Source organism: Phragmites australis, chromosome 11 (genome assembly GCF_958298935.1).
Source record: "Phragmites australis chromosome 11, lpPhrAust1.1, whole genome shotgun sequence".
NCBI classification, from domain to species: domain Eukaryota; kingdom Viridiplantae; phylum Streptophyta; class Magnoliopsida; order Poales; family Poaceae; genus Phragmites; species Phragmites australis.
Window position 1 is genome coordinate 10,514,381 of NC_084931.1, and position 12,681 is coordinate 10,527,061.

General features: G+C 45.2%; 1 protein-coding gene across 1 annotated transcript in view; it reads left to right on the plus strand.

The window, feature by feature from the left end:
• Window positions 1-431: 431 nt before the first annotated feature.
• Window positions 432-12,681, plus strand: part of LOC133885521 (uncharacterized) — a 62,700-nt gene continuing 50,450 nt past the window's right edge. The window contains exon 1 of the mRNA XM_062325246.1: window positions 432-436. The gene's annotated coding sequence lies outside the window, so the exon portion shown is untranslated. The remainder of the gene's footprint in view (window positions 437-12,681) is intronic.

The window sequence follows — 12,681 nt, forward strand, 5'->3', positions numbered from 1 at the left end:
CCACTGCCGGTGGTGCCTCCTCCACCGGCCTGGCGGCTGCTAGCTACGGCTTGCCGCCCGCGGCGCCCGCACTGCTGTCCTGCGGCCTGCCGCCCGCGGCGCCCACGCCACTGTTCTGCGGCCGGCTACCCGCGGCGCTCGTGCCACCGGTCTGCGTCGGGCCGCCCGCGGCCCCCTTGCCGCTCTTCTGCGGCCAGCTGCTTATGGCACACCCGCCGGAAGCACTCGGAGTGTGGCCGGTCGCCTCATCCACCCCGGGCCCTGGCCAGTCGACCAGCCCCTGGGCGTCGAACTGGGGCAGCGTCGCTTGCAGCGCCCCCCGGTTCGGGTCAGCGCAGAGCACCAGCTCCTTCCAGGGAATCTCCGACCGGGTCAGGTCATTCACGTCGGGCCCACCCGGAGTAGGCCCCTCAGCGCCGCATCGTCCAGATCCCACTCCGCGCCGATCTGGGTCCTGGTGATGTCCTGGGGGCCCGTGTACACCCAGCAGGGTCGAACTCGCTCCCGCAGAGGTGTCAGGCGGTGGCACAGGTAATTCGTCACCACCATCACCGAAGTGAGGCCGGCCTGGCGCAGGAAGTCGATGCGATCAAGGACCGGCTCCATCCGCTTGTCCGTCTGCGGTGGCACGTCCTAGGTTGACTTCTGGGGCTCCGCCGCCATCTCCGGCAGGCACCGACTGGAAGACATGCTCCTTAGAACACCAGGTCGTCGTCTTGGAAATCCTCAAAGTCTTCCACTGAGTAGCATATGTTTTTGTAGGAGAAGGCAAGGGTGAGCACATAAAGTACTTAGCAAGTGTGGGAAAATAATGACATACAGGCTTATATCAAGAATAGGCTGACACATGGTATATTTGCGTAAATGTGAGTAATGATAACACATTTGGACTCAAAAGCATTAAACAAATATTGAATGAATGTAACCCAAACAATCCATCATCTAGCATACAAAGTTCCCCACCCTGCATACCACAACCATCCAGTACTCCCTGTACTAAGACCAAAACCACACCATCTGGCACTCCCTGTACCAGAACCAAAACCATCCACCCTCTAATCATGTGAGGATCCAAGTCTCTCATATCCGTGAGCACGGCTGTTATAACAGTTTTACACTTTGCAGAGGTTGTCCAACTTTCCCCACGAGTCAGTGAATTCCATGTTGCCGTGTTTGCAAGACACTTAACACACGCCAGTGGTGTACCGCCAAGAATCACTGTATGACACTTTCCACTAACCAGAGACTAATCCAGTGTATGTCTTCCCACTAGGTTTCACCGCCAGGCTTTACGCAAGCAAAGCTGCTACCCAGAAGCCCCCTTTTGTACTGACCCAACGCACACTGGACAGACTCTAATCAGTATGTCACGCCTTACCCATATCAGCCTCGTGGTTGGTACGTTACTTCTTGGGTTGTTGCTCCACGAACTGGTCCTTACTTAGGTTACTTGAGCAAACGCTAAACCAACATCATAACCATGACCACCATCAAAACTACTTTGCTCAAGACCTAATGTTCCATGTTGCTAGACCATCAACATATTAACCATCATTACTGCATATGTTCATTAGTCAAGATTATGACACTTCCTAATATCCCAAAAGCAAGGCTAAGCAATCTACCCATAAAAGACTCCTAACCAATAACCATCTAGGTTCCAAGGGATGATAAGGGAAAAATCTAGGGAAAACCCTAACATAGGTGACTACCCATCATATTGACAGACATTGCATGTAATTTTGTAAAACAAAACATTTAAAAACATAGGTTCAATATGATCAAGGACACTTGCCTTCTCCTTGCTGCTGCTCAGTGTATTCTTGCTCCTGGTCTTGATGTTCCTCAAATTGATCCGAGACATTGTTGGCTAATCGCACAATAACTGGCAAACAACCAAACAAGATACACTAAGAATAGATCACAAAACAAAAGAACAACGAGATAAAAACTGGTTAAAAAGAAAGAGCACTGAAAAACGAATCCATCGGCACAAGAATCACTTAAATCAGAGCTACGATGAAAAAGTTAGGGCTAAAACAAGTCTAGGGTTAAATCTGGAAAAAGGAAAGGGCTTATATTGAATTCAACAGAAAGTTCAGGGACCTTTTTGTAAAAATAGAGGGACCTGAATGTAATTATGAAAAAGTATAGGGACCTAACTGCAAAAAGATAGGGCTCTTTTTGATATTTCAGAAAAGTCCAAGGGCTAAATTGCAAAATTCTCAATTAAAGGAATTATTAGATTTATATATACTGAAAAAGGCTTGAATTACTGACTGGGCTGCTTTGGCTGACGTGGCATGGTGATAGGGGCGACACATCAGCAGAGAGGGCTAGGTGGCGGCTAAGGTGGCTGGATGACATGGCATGGCGGCTGACTGGGTTAAGTGGCAACACGTGGCAGCCTCGGGTTGGTCAGCGAAGGGGTATAGATGGGATCTAATCTGGGTCGTGGGTTTCAGATTTGACGGCTAAGCTTAAAGGGGATGGTCAGCAGGGTGGTTCTCGGCGGAGCCGAGCTCGGGCACGGCAACGACTTACCGGAGCAGGGGAAAAAGGTCATCGCCGGCTTCAATCATCGATGACGAGCGGCAGAAAAGGTTCGGGGAAGTGCGGGGTGTCCGTTTTGAGCCTTACCGGAAGCGGCGCGGCACGGGAAGGCGGGCGGCAACAGAAGGGGCGGCGGAGGCCTCTGGATCTCGTCGGGAAGGGCTCTCCGGTGACGCAGGGACCAAGGCGATGGCGGGGAAAGCTTCAGCAGGGGCAGGCGCACGTGATGGTGGGCTCGGGCTGCTCTGTGTGGCTCTAGAACGGCGCGGCGGCGAGCTCGGTTGAAGCGGCGGCAATGGCGGCTCGGCAAGCTTCGAACTTGACCACTAGGGCTTGGGTTTCGGCGATTTTCGGATGAGATGAGTTCAGGGAGGGGGGTTCTACTTAAATAGGTGGCTCGGGACATCCAGGTCATCGGCGTAATCGACTCGGACTCCAGGGCGGCGGCGCAGCGCGTTCGACTCGGACACGGCGGCAGAGTCCGGGTTGAAGACGATAGGTATGCGGCACACGGGAAAGCGGCACGGCATGGGGTGTCTTCGACGTGCTGGCTGGCGCGCGCGAGTGGGCCGAGGCAGGTGCGCGGCCCCGGTGGGAGGAGAGGCTGGCGCGACTGCTGGGCTGAGGCCGGAAAGAAAACTGGCCGAGAAAAAGAAAAGGCGGTCCGCGAGAGGTTTTAATCTTTTTCTTTTTCTTTCTAAATTCAAAATCAACTTCAAATTCAAAATCAGAGCAAAACTCTTCAAATAAATTTCATCAAAAACCAAATAAAAATCCTATTTGCCTAATTCAGCATGAATGCAAAATAACCATTTATATCCTATGTCAATTATACATTCTTTCATATAAAATAGGATTTTCTTTCTTTTAAAATTATTTAAACTCATTTTAAACTTTGGCAAATTTTGAGAATTTTTAAAAATGGAAAAATTAGGGTGTTACAAACCTACCCCCTTGGAATGAATCTCGCCCTCAAGATTCACCTGGAGCAAAGAAGAGATGAGGAAACTCCACTTTCCGATCTTCTTCCCTTTCCCAAGTTACTTCATCTTCCGAGTGGTGGCTCCATTGCACTTTGCACATTGGTATTACCTTCGTTCTGGTTACTCTTTCTGATCTCTCAAGAATCTTCTCAGGATATTCTATATAGGAGAAATCTTCTTGAACATCCAGTTCCTCCATGGGTAATTGTTCTTCCAGTACTCGAAGACACTTCTTCAACTGGGAAACATGGAAAACATCGTGCACATCTGATAGCTGAGGCGATAATTCCAACTGATAAGCCACCTCTCCCCTCTTATCCAATATCTTGAAGGGTCCAATGAATCTTGGCGATAACTTTCTTTTAACCTTAAATCTACGAAGACCCCTTATAGGCGAAACCTTAAGGTAGACGAAATCTCCAATTTCGAAAACCAATTCTCTTCGCATATTATCAGCATAACTCTTTTGTCTAGATTGTGCAATCCTCAGATTTTCTCGGATCACCTGGACTTGTTTTTCTGCATCTCGTAGAACCTCTGGGCCAAAAACCTGACTCTCTCCCGTCTCATTCCAGAACAGTGGTGTTCTACATTTCCTTCCATACAAGGCTTCAAACGGAGACATTTGGAGGCTTGTCTGATAGCTGTTGTTATACGAGAACTTGGCATAAGGTAGACTTTTGTCCCAACTCTTTCCATACTTCAGAGCACACGCTCTCAGCCTATCTTCCAATATTTGATTTACCCTTTCATTTTGACCATCTGTTTGAGGATGATAGGCAGAACTAAAATTCAACTTTGTGTCCATAGACTCATGTAGCTTCTACCATAACTTAGAGGAAAACTGAGTTCCTCTATCCGAAACAATCTTCTTTGGTACTCCATGCAAACATACTATTCTTGACATATACAACTCTGCTAGTTTAGCTCCACTATGTGTAGTCTTTACTGGAATAAAATGGGCGACCTTAGTCAAACGATCAATTACCACCCAAATAGAATCATATCCATTCTGGGTACGGGGCAATCCAACAATGAAATCCATACCGATCTCCTCCCATTTCCATTTAGGTATCTTCAAGGGTTGCAGTAAACCTGCTGGTCTCTGATGTTCTGCTTTGACTTTTTGACAAGTATCACACAGAGCTACGTATTCTACAACTTCTCTTTTCATTCCATACCACCAATAACGAGCCTTAAGATCATGATACATCTTGGTACTCCCAGGATGAATGGAATATGCTGATTCGCAAGCTTCTCTCAGAATCATCTCTTTAATATCCTCCCGGTTGGGTACGCAAACTCTCTTTTTGAACGATATTGTACCTTGACTGTCCTCCGTGAAACCTGGAGCTCTATCCTCTTTAATAAGCTGTCTAAGCTTCTCGTCCTCCAGTTGACTTTTTCGAATTTCTTGTTCAAGGGTACAATCTAATTCCATGGTGGTTGTTTCCATGTCTGCCACAAATCCAAGGTTGAGCTTTTCAAACTCTTTCCATAACCCAGGTTGACTATCTTGAACCATCATCGAATTGCTGTAACCTTTCCGGCTCAAGGCGTCGGCCACAACATTTGCTTTTCCTGGGTGATAGTGAATCCCCACATCGTAATCCTTAATTAACTCCAACCATCTGCGCTGACGAAGGTTTAGATCCGGTTGAGTAAAAATATACTTCAAACTCTTATGATCCGTGTATATTTCACATCGTTTTCCAATGAGGTAATTCCTCCAAATCTTCAAGGTATGAACCACAGCTGCTAGTTCTAAATCATGTGTAGGGTAGTGCTCTTCATGCTTCCTTAATTGTCTTGACGCATAGGCCATGACTCGACCTTCTTGCATAAGAACACATCCAAGTCCTTGTCGCGAAGCATCACAGTAGATGTCAAAATTCTTGCTAATATCAGGTAAAACTAGTACTGGGGCCGTAGTCAATCTCTTCTTCAATTCTTCCAAACTTGCCTGACAAGCAGGACTCCATTTAAATACCACATTCTTCTGAAGAAAAGAGGTAAGAGGTCGGGCTATCCTAGAGAACCCTTCTATAAAGTGGCGATAGTACCCTGCTAATCCAAGAAAACTCCTGATTTCTGACACGTTGGTCGGTGGTAACCAATTCAATACATCCTTTACTTTACTGGGATCTACCGCTACACCTCCAGCGGTTAAGATATGGCCAAGGAACGCGACTTGGTCTAACCGAAAATCACACTTGCTAAGCTTGGCATACAGCTGATGTTCTCTGAGTGTCTGTAGCACAATTCTCAAATGTCCTTCGTGTTCTTCTTTGCTTCTAGAGAAAATTAGAATATCATCAATGAACACCACCACAAACTTGTCCAAATAATCCATGAATACCTTGTTCATGAGATTCATGAAATAGGCTGGGGAATTGGTTAATCCGAATGACATAACAGTATACTCGTATAGCCCATATCGGGTACTGAAAGCAGTCTTTGGTACATCTGATGGTCGAATCTTTAGCTGATAATATCCTGATCTTAGATCAATCTTGGAGAACACTCGGGCTCCTCTCATCTGATCAAACAAATCCTTAATCCGGGGCAACGGGTACTTGTTCTTAATGGTTACCTCATTAAGTGCTCTGTAATCTACACACATCCTTCGGCTACCATCCTTCTTATCTACGAAAAGAACTGGGGCTCCCCAAGGTGATGCACTTGGTCTAATAAAACCTTTGCTTAACTGCTCTTGAATTTGCTTCTTTAACTCGACTAGGTCGTTAGCCGACATCCTATATGGCCTTTTTTCTGTAGGGGTCGTACCAGGTACCAACTCAATGACAAACTCGACTTCTCGATCAGGTGGCAAACCTGGCAATTCGTCGGGGTAGACATCAGAAAACTCACAAACTATCTTGATATGCTCAATGGTTGTTCCTTCAAGCGAATTGAGAGACCGATCCTCTGCTGCTGGTACAGTGGCTACGAACTCAGCCTTGGTACCTTCTCCATTGGTTAGGTGAAGTGCCCTTCTGACACATTCTATAATTCCGTTGAACTTGGCTAACCAATCCATTCCAAGGATTACATCTATGCCATTGGTTTCCAAGACTATAAGATTCACGGGGAATTCTACCCCCCTTATGCTAAGCCTCATCCTAAGACATATATATTTTGCCTTCAAATTCCCTCCAAGCGAGCTAATAAACATATTATTCTTCATCATAACCATAGGCAATCCATGTTTTGCAACATACTGAATGGTGATAAAAGAATGCGAAGCTCCAGAATCAAACAAAACAGATGCAAGTCGGGAGTTAACGAGGAACATACCGTACACCACATCTTGAGCATCAATAGCCTCTTCTGCTGTGACATGGTTGACTTTCCCATGAACATAGTTCTGTTGTTCACGATTATTCTGACTGGGGTTCTGACTTCCATTGCGTGACTGGGCTGGAACTGGAGTTGTCCTTGGTGTGTTGTTGGTTCGGGCCAGATCCTGCATCTTTTTAGGGCATTTATTCACATAGTGCCCTTCCTCTCCACAATAGAAACATCCTTTGTTCGGGCCTGGAGTTGCTGGACTGTTCTTGGTTTGAGGAGTAGCTGGTGGGGTTGATCGGGGCATTTGATAGTTGGAGCGTTGAACGGGGGTTTGTGACTGAGTCCGGTACTAAACGTTGGAACGAAACATAGGGCCTTGCGGAGACATCTGTGTTGCTCCACGGGATCGTGTGTTGCTTTCTTGTCCCTGGAATGACATCTTCCTCTTCTTCTCCTCCAGCTGGCAGGGTTTGTGCTCAACCATTAGGGCTTTGTTTACCAATGCTTGGAAATGGGGAAACTCTTGGGGAAGCAAAGCATATTCTATGGCGTCATCCAGGCCTTCCAGAAAATGTTCATGTTTCTTCTCCTCTGTGTCCACTTCATTGGGTGCATATCTGTATAGCTGAGTAAACTTGGTTAGGTACTCCCTCATAGTCATTGGTCCTTGCTTCAAGTTCATGAACTCCTTCTTCTTCAGATGAACATCTCCAGAGGACAGGTGATGGGTGCGGAAACTAGATTTAAACTCCATCCATGTGATAGATGCAGGATTTTCATGTGCAGTGCAGTATGCTTCCCACCAGTCTAGGGCTTGACCAGTGAGTTGATGTGAGGCGTATAGAACCATCTCCCTATCGTTGCACTGAGCAACATGTAGCTTCGTCTCTATATCCTTCAGCCAATCATCTACGTCCATTGGTTCCACTACATGATTGAAGACTGGGGGTTGAGTTCGTTTGAATTCTCCAAGTCTTGATGGTTGATGCGGTTGAGGAACATGGTTTGGCTGTTGTTGTTGCATATGCACCATAGTTTGAGCTAAAGCTTGCAAGATTTGAGTCTGCATAGCCATCTATTGCTCCAAGGTTGATGGAGGGGGCGGGGGTGGATTCTGGTTGTTGTTGTTCTCCTCTTGAGTGTTAATGCTCCTCCTTGTGTTAACCATCTGGTTAGGGTTGAAGAAGGGAACAGAAGTAGATAAGCAAGTTTGGAATAGTTTAACTAGAGAAACCCATCTATATTATATTATATAGAAATAAAGATGCGTCTGTGGACAAGGTGCCAAAGCATTCCACAGCTCGCATCAGCACTCAACCAAAAACTCCAACTTGCACACTTACCACCATAACAAAGCTCACACTAACATTATTATTACCCTTAACGATTACATCGACGCTAGGTTCTAACAAAGATTAGACTACCTATCGAAAGACCACACTACTGGGACTCCTCTCTAGTGCGAGACCCTAAGGGGGAGGAATCAACTGATCCATCCTCAAAGGTGGCGGGGGTGTTGAAGCAGATCCTCTTGCGCGGGGGCGAGTGGATAGACAAGTCTTATTCGTCATCTTCAGATCCTTCTTGGTTGGCATCTTGTTCATCCTCAAGAGAAGCAATCTGAAATATTGCGAATTGAATTCAAGCACTCGAAGTCGGGGTTCCACGAACACTTGCGGCGGCCTAGTCGGTCCGGAACAAGAGCGAAAATCTCACAATTCGTGTGTAGATCAATATCTAAGCAAAACCTAACTCTAATTAGGGCAGCGGCTACTGTATATAAAGAATTAGGGTCGGCCAAGGACCCCTGGACGCATCCCTAATGGACTCCAACACGATACACGGGCCAACGGCCCAAAAGATGGTGGCGCAGCACCCTGATAGATTCTGGATGTCCACTTGTTTCGACGATTCCTGTTGACTCAGAAAGAATTTGGATATGGGACCAGTCCCGTTGGAAAGCTTATCTCCTTAGCTTTCCAACCATGTGTAGAACGTCAAAAACGGAGTCCGTATGCGTCCTGGACGACGCTTTTAGTGCGGACTGGTCCTAGACTCCGAAACGGACTCGAACTGGATTGGGCCTCCACCTTGGCTTGGGCGCCCTTGCTGTTCTTGTCCCGTGTTTCTAAGTAATAATACATCACAATTATTCAGTAGCATCCCATCCTCATCAAAATATAAAGGAACACTAAGGAACGAGCTCACCTCATGATTTAGTTGACGTGCACGAGCTCGTGTCAATGGACATATTGTTGGAGGAATACTCGGTGTGTGTGTATCCGAAAGAGTGATGTCCTCATCATCCTTCCCCTCTTGAATTGGAGTCGTCCTCGACGCAATGTCATCTTCTTCTCCCAAGTAAGGCTTTAAATCTGAAATGTTAAATGTGGGACTAACCCCATAATTTGCAGGCAACTCAAGCTTATATGCATTATCATTGATCTTTTCCACAATTTTAAAAGGACCATCAGCTCGAGGCAGCAATTTAGACTTTCTCAAATCAGGAAACCTATCTTTGCGCAAATGTAACCACACAAGATCACCAATTTCAAAAGTAATATGTTTCCGACCTCGGCTACCATAAGTTCTATACTTCTCATTCATCTTTTCAATATTTTCCTTAGTCAACTCATGCATTTTCAGAATCAAATCAGCACGTGTCTTAGCGTCAAAATTCAATTTCTCGGATGCTGGTAAAAGAAGTAAATCAATAGGGGCACGGGGGTTAAAACCATACACTACCTGAAACGGACTTACCTTGGTGGTGGAGTGAACTGATCTGTTGTAAGCGAACTCAATATGGGGTAGACACTCTTCCCACATCCTCAAATTTTTCTTCAAAATAGCCCGCAACATGGTGGATAATGTGCGGTTCACAACCTCTGTTTGTCCATCAGTTTGAGGGTGACATGTCGTCGAAAACAGCAGTTTTGTCCCAAGTTTATTCCAAAGTGTCCTCCAAAAGTGGCTCAAAAATTTTGCATCACGATCCGAAACAATGGTGTTAGGCACTCCATGCAGGCGAATGATTTCCCTGAAAAACAAATCAGCTATGTTTGTAGCATCATCGCTCTTGTGACAAGGTATAAAATGTGCCATTTTTTAAAAACGATCCACAACGACAAATATACTATCCCTCCCCCTCTTGGTCCTAGGCAATCCTAAAACAAAATCCATAGAAATATCCTCCCAAGGCACACTAGGAACAGGAAGAGGCATATAAAGTCCATGTGGGTTCAAGCGAGACTTAGCTTTATTGCAAGTAGTGCAGCGTGCCACGTAGCGCTCGACGTCGCGCCTCATCTTAGGCCAAAAGAAGTGAGTAGCCAGCACATCCTCGGTCTTCTTCACTCCAAAATGTCCCATCAAACCACCTCCATGCGCTTCCTGCAAGAACAATAGGCGAATAGAGCTAGCTGGGATGTATAGCCTGTTAGCACGGTATAGCAATCCATCATTCAGCACATATTTATTCCATGTTCTTCCTTCTTTACAATGTTCGAGAGCATCTTTAAAGTCCAAATCAGTAGCATATAATCCTTTAATTGTTTCTAAACCAAAAATCTTATGATCGAGTTGGGACAACATGGTATAACGTCTAGATAACGCATCTGCAATGACATTGTCTTTACCTTTCTTGTGTTTAATGATATAAGGAAAAGACTCTATAAATTCAACCCATTTAGCATGACGTTTGTTCAGTTTGGCTTGGCTTCTAATATGTTTCAAAGCTTCATGATCAGAATGAATAATAAACTCCTTAGGCCAAAGATAATGTTGCCATGTTTCTAAAACTCGCACTAAAGCATACAACTCCTTATCATAAGTCGAATAATTAAGAGATAGCCCATTCAATTTCTCACTAAAATAAGCAACGGGTTTACCTCCTTGTAGTAGCACTCCTCCAATTCCAATGCCGCTAGCATCACATTCTAACTCAAAAGTCTTACCAAAGTCCGGAAGTTGGAGTAGAGGTGCATGCGTAAGCTTATCTTTCAGCGTATTAAAAGCTTGTTCTTGTGCTGGCCCCCATTGGAACGGAACGCCCTTCTTTGTCAACTCATTGAGTGGGGCAGCAATGGTGCTGAAATCTCTTACAAAACGCCGATAGAACCCTACAAGTCCATGAAAGCTTCTCACCTGTGTGATAGTCCTAGGGGTCGGCCAGCTCTTGATGGCTTCAATTTTAGCTTCATCCACTTCAATTCCCTGTGGAGTAACAACATAGCCAAGAAAAGCAACTCTATTCATGCAAAAGGTGCACTTGTCAAGGTTAGCAAACAAACGTGCCTCTCTCAAAGCAGTAAAAACAGCACGTAGATGATCAATGTGTTCTTCATGTGACTTGCTATAGATCAAAATATCATCAAAGTACACCACCACAAATCTTCTTATGAAAGCACGTAAAACCTCATTCATCAATCTCATGAAAGTGCTAGGTGCATTAGTTAAACCAAAAGGCATCACTAACCACTCATATAGACCGAACTTAGTTTTGAAAGCAGTTTTCCATTCATATCCCAATTTCATTCTTATTTGGTGGTAACCACTACGCAAGTCAATCTTTGTGAAAATAATAGAACCACTCAACTCATCAAGCATGTCGTCTAGCCTAGGATAGGGTGACGATACCTTATTGTGATATTATTAATGGCTCTACAATCAACACACATGCGCCATGTGCCATCTTTCTTAGGAACCAAAAGAACAGGAACAGCACAAGGACTAAGGCTCTCTCGTATGTACCCACGGTCCAAAAGGTCTTGGACTTGTCGCTGAATTTCCTTAGTCTCCTCCGGATTGGTCCTATATGCAACGCGGTTTGGCAATGTAGCTCCCGGGATCAAATCTATTTGGTGCTCTATCCCTCTCAATGGTGGCAGCCCCGGGGGTATCTCAGCTGGAAAGACATCCTTATACTCCTGCAAAAGGTTAGTGACAGCAGGAGGCAAAGAGCTAGGTATATCATCAATTGAAAATAAAACCTCTTTGCATACGAAAGCATAGCACAAAGTATTATTATCTTGAATTTCAGCAAGGTCAGTTTTAGTAGCAAGCATAACACCACCCTTTAACTTAATGCCTTCGGACCTAGGTGTGTTCTTTTCTTTCTTAGGTGGAAAAACAGAATGAGCTACTTGCTGATTTTCAGATTTCAAAACACGTTCTTTCTTTTCTTTTTCAGCTAAAGCTTTATCACATTGCACAATTTCAGCAGGTGTTAAAGGAAGCAAAGAGATTTTCTTTCCCTTGTGCATGAGAGAGTATTTATTACTTCTACCATGGTATGTAGCATCGGTATCAAATTTCCAAGGACGGCCTAACAAAAGTGAACATGCTTGCATAGGCACTACATCAAAATCAGCATAATCATGGTAGGAACCAATAGAAAAATGTACTCTCGCAGATTGTGTTACCTTAACCTTACCACTGTTATTGAACCACTGAATGTAGTATGGATGAGGATGTGCACGTGTTGGCAAAGAAAGATTCTTCACAAGATTGGAGCTCAAGAGGTTGTTGCAACTCCCGCCATCAATTATGGTACGAACATGTGCATCTTTGACAATGAGGAATGTCTGGAATAGATTATGGCGTTGTAGCTGCTCCGCTTGCCCCATTTGAGAACTCAAAACTCACTTCACAATGAAGGTGCGTGCTGCATAACTCTCCGTGGCAGTGGTACCACTAATCTCCTCCCCCTCACTATCCATGTCATGATCAGCTGCAAGATTAGCTTCAAATGCATAGTCTTCCTCGACATCACTATGACTAACATATCCACCATCTGCTGTTGCGGAGTATGCTCGCTGGCTTGGGCAATCCTTCATGACATGGACAATACCTTGGC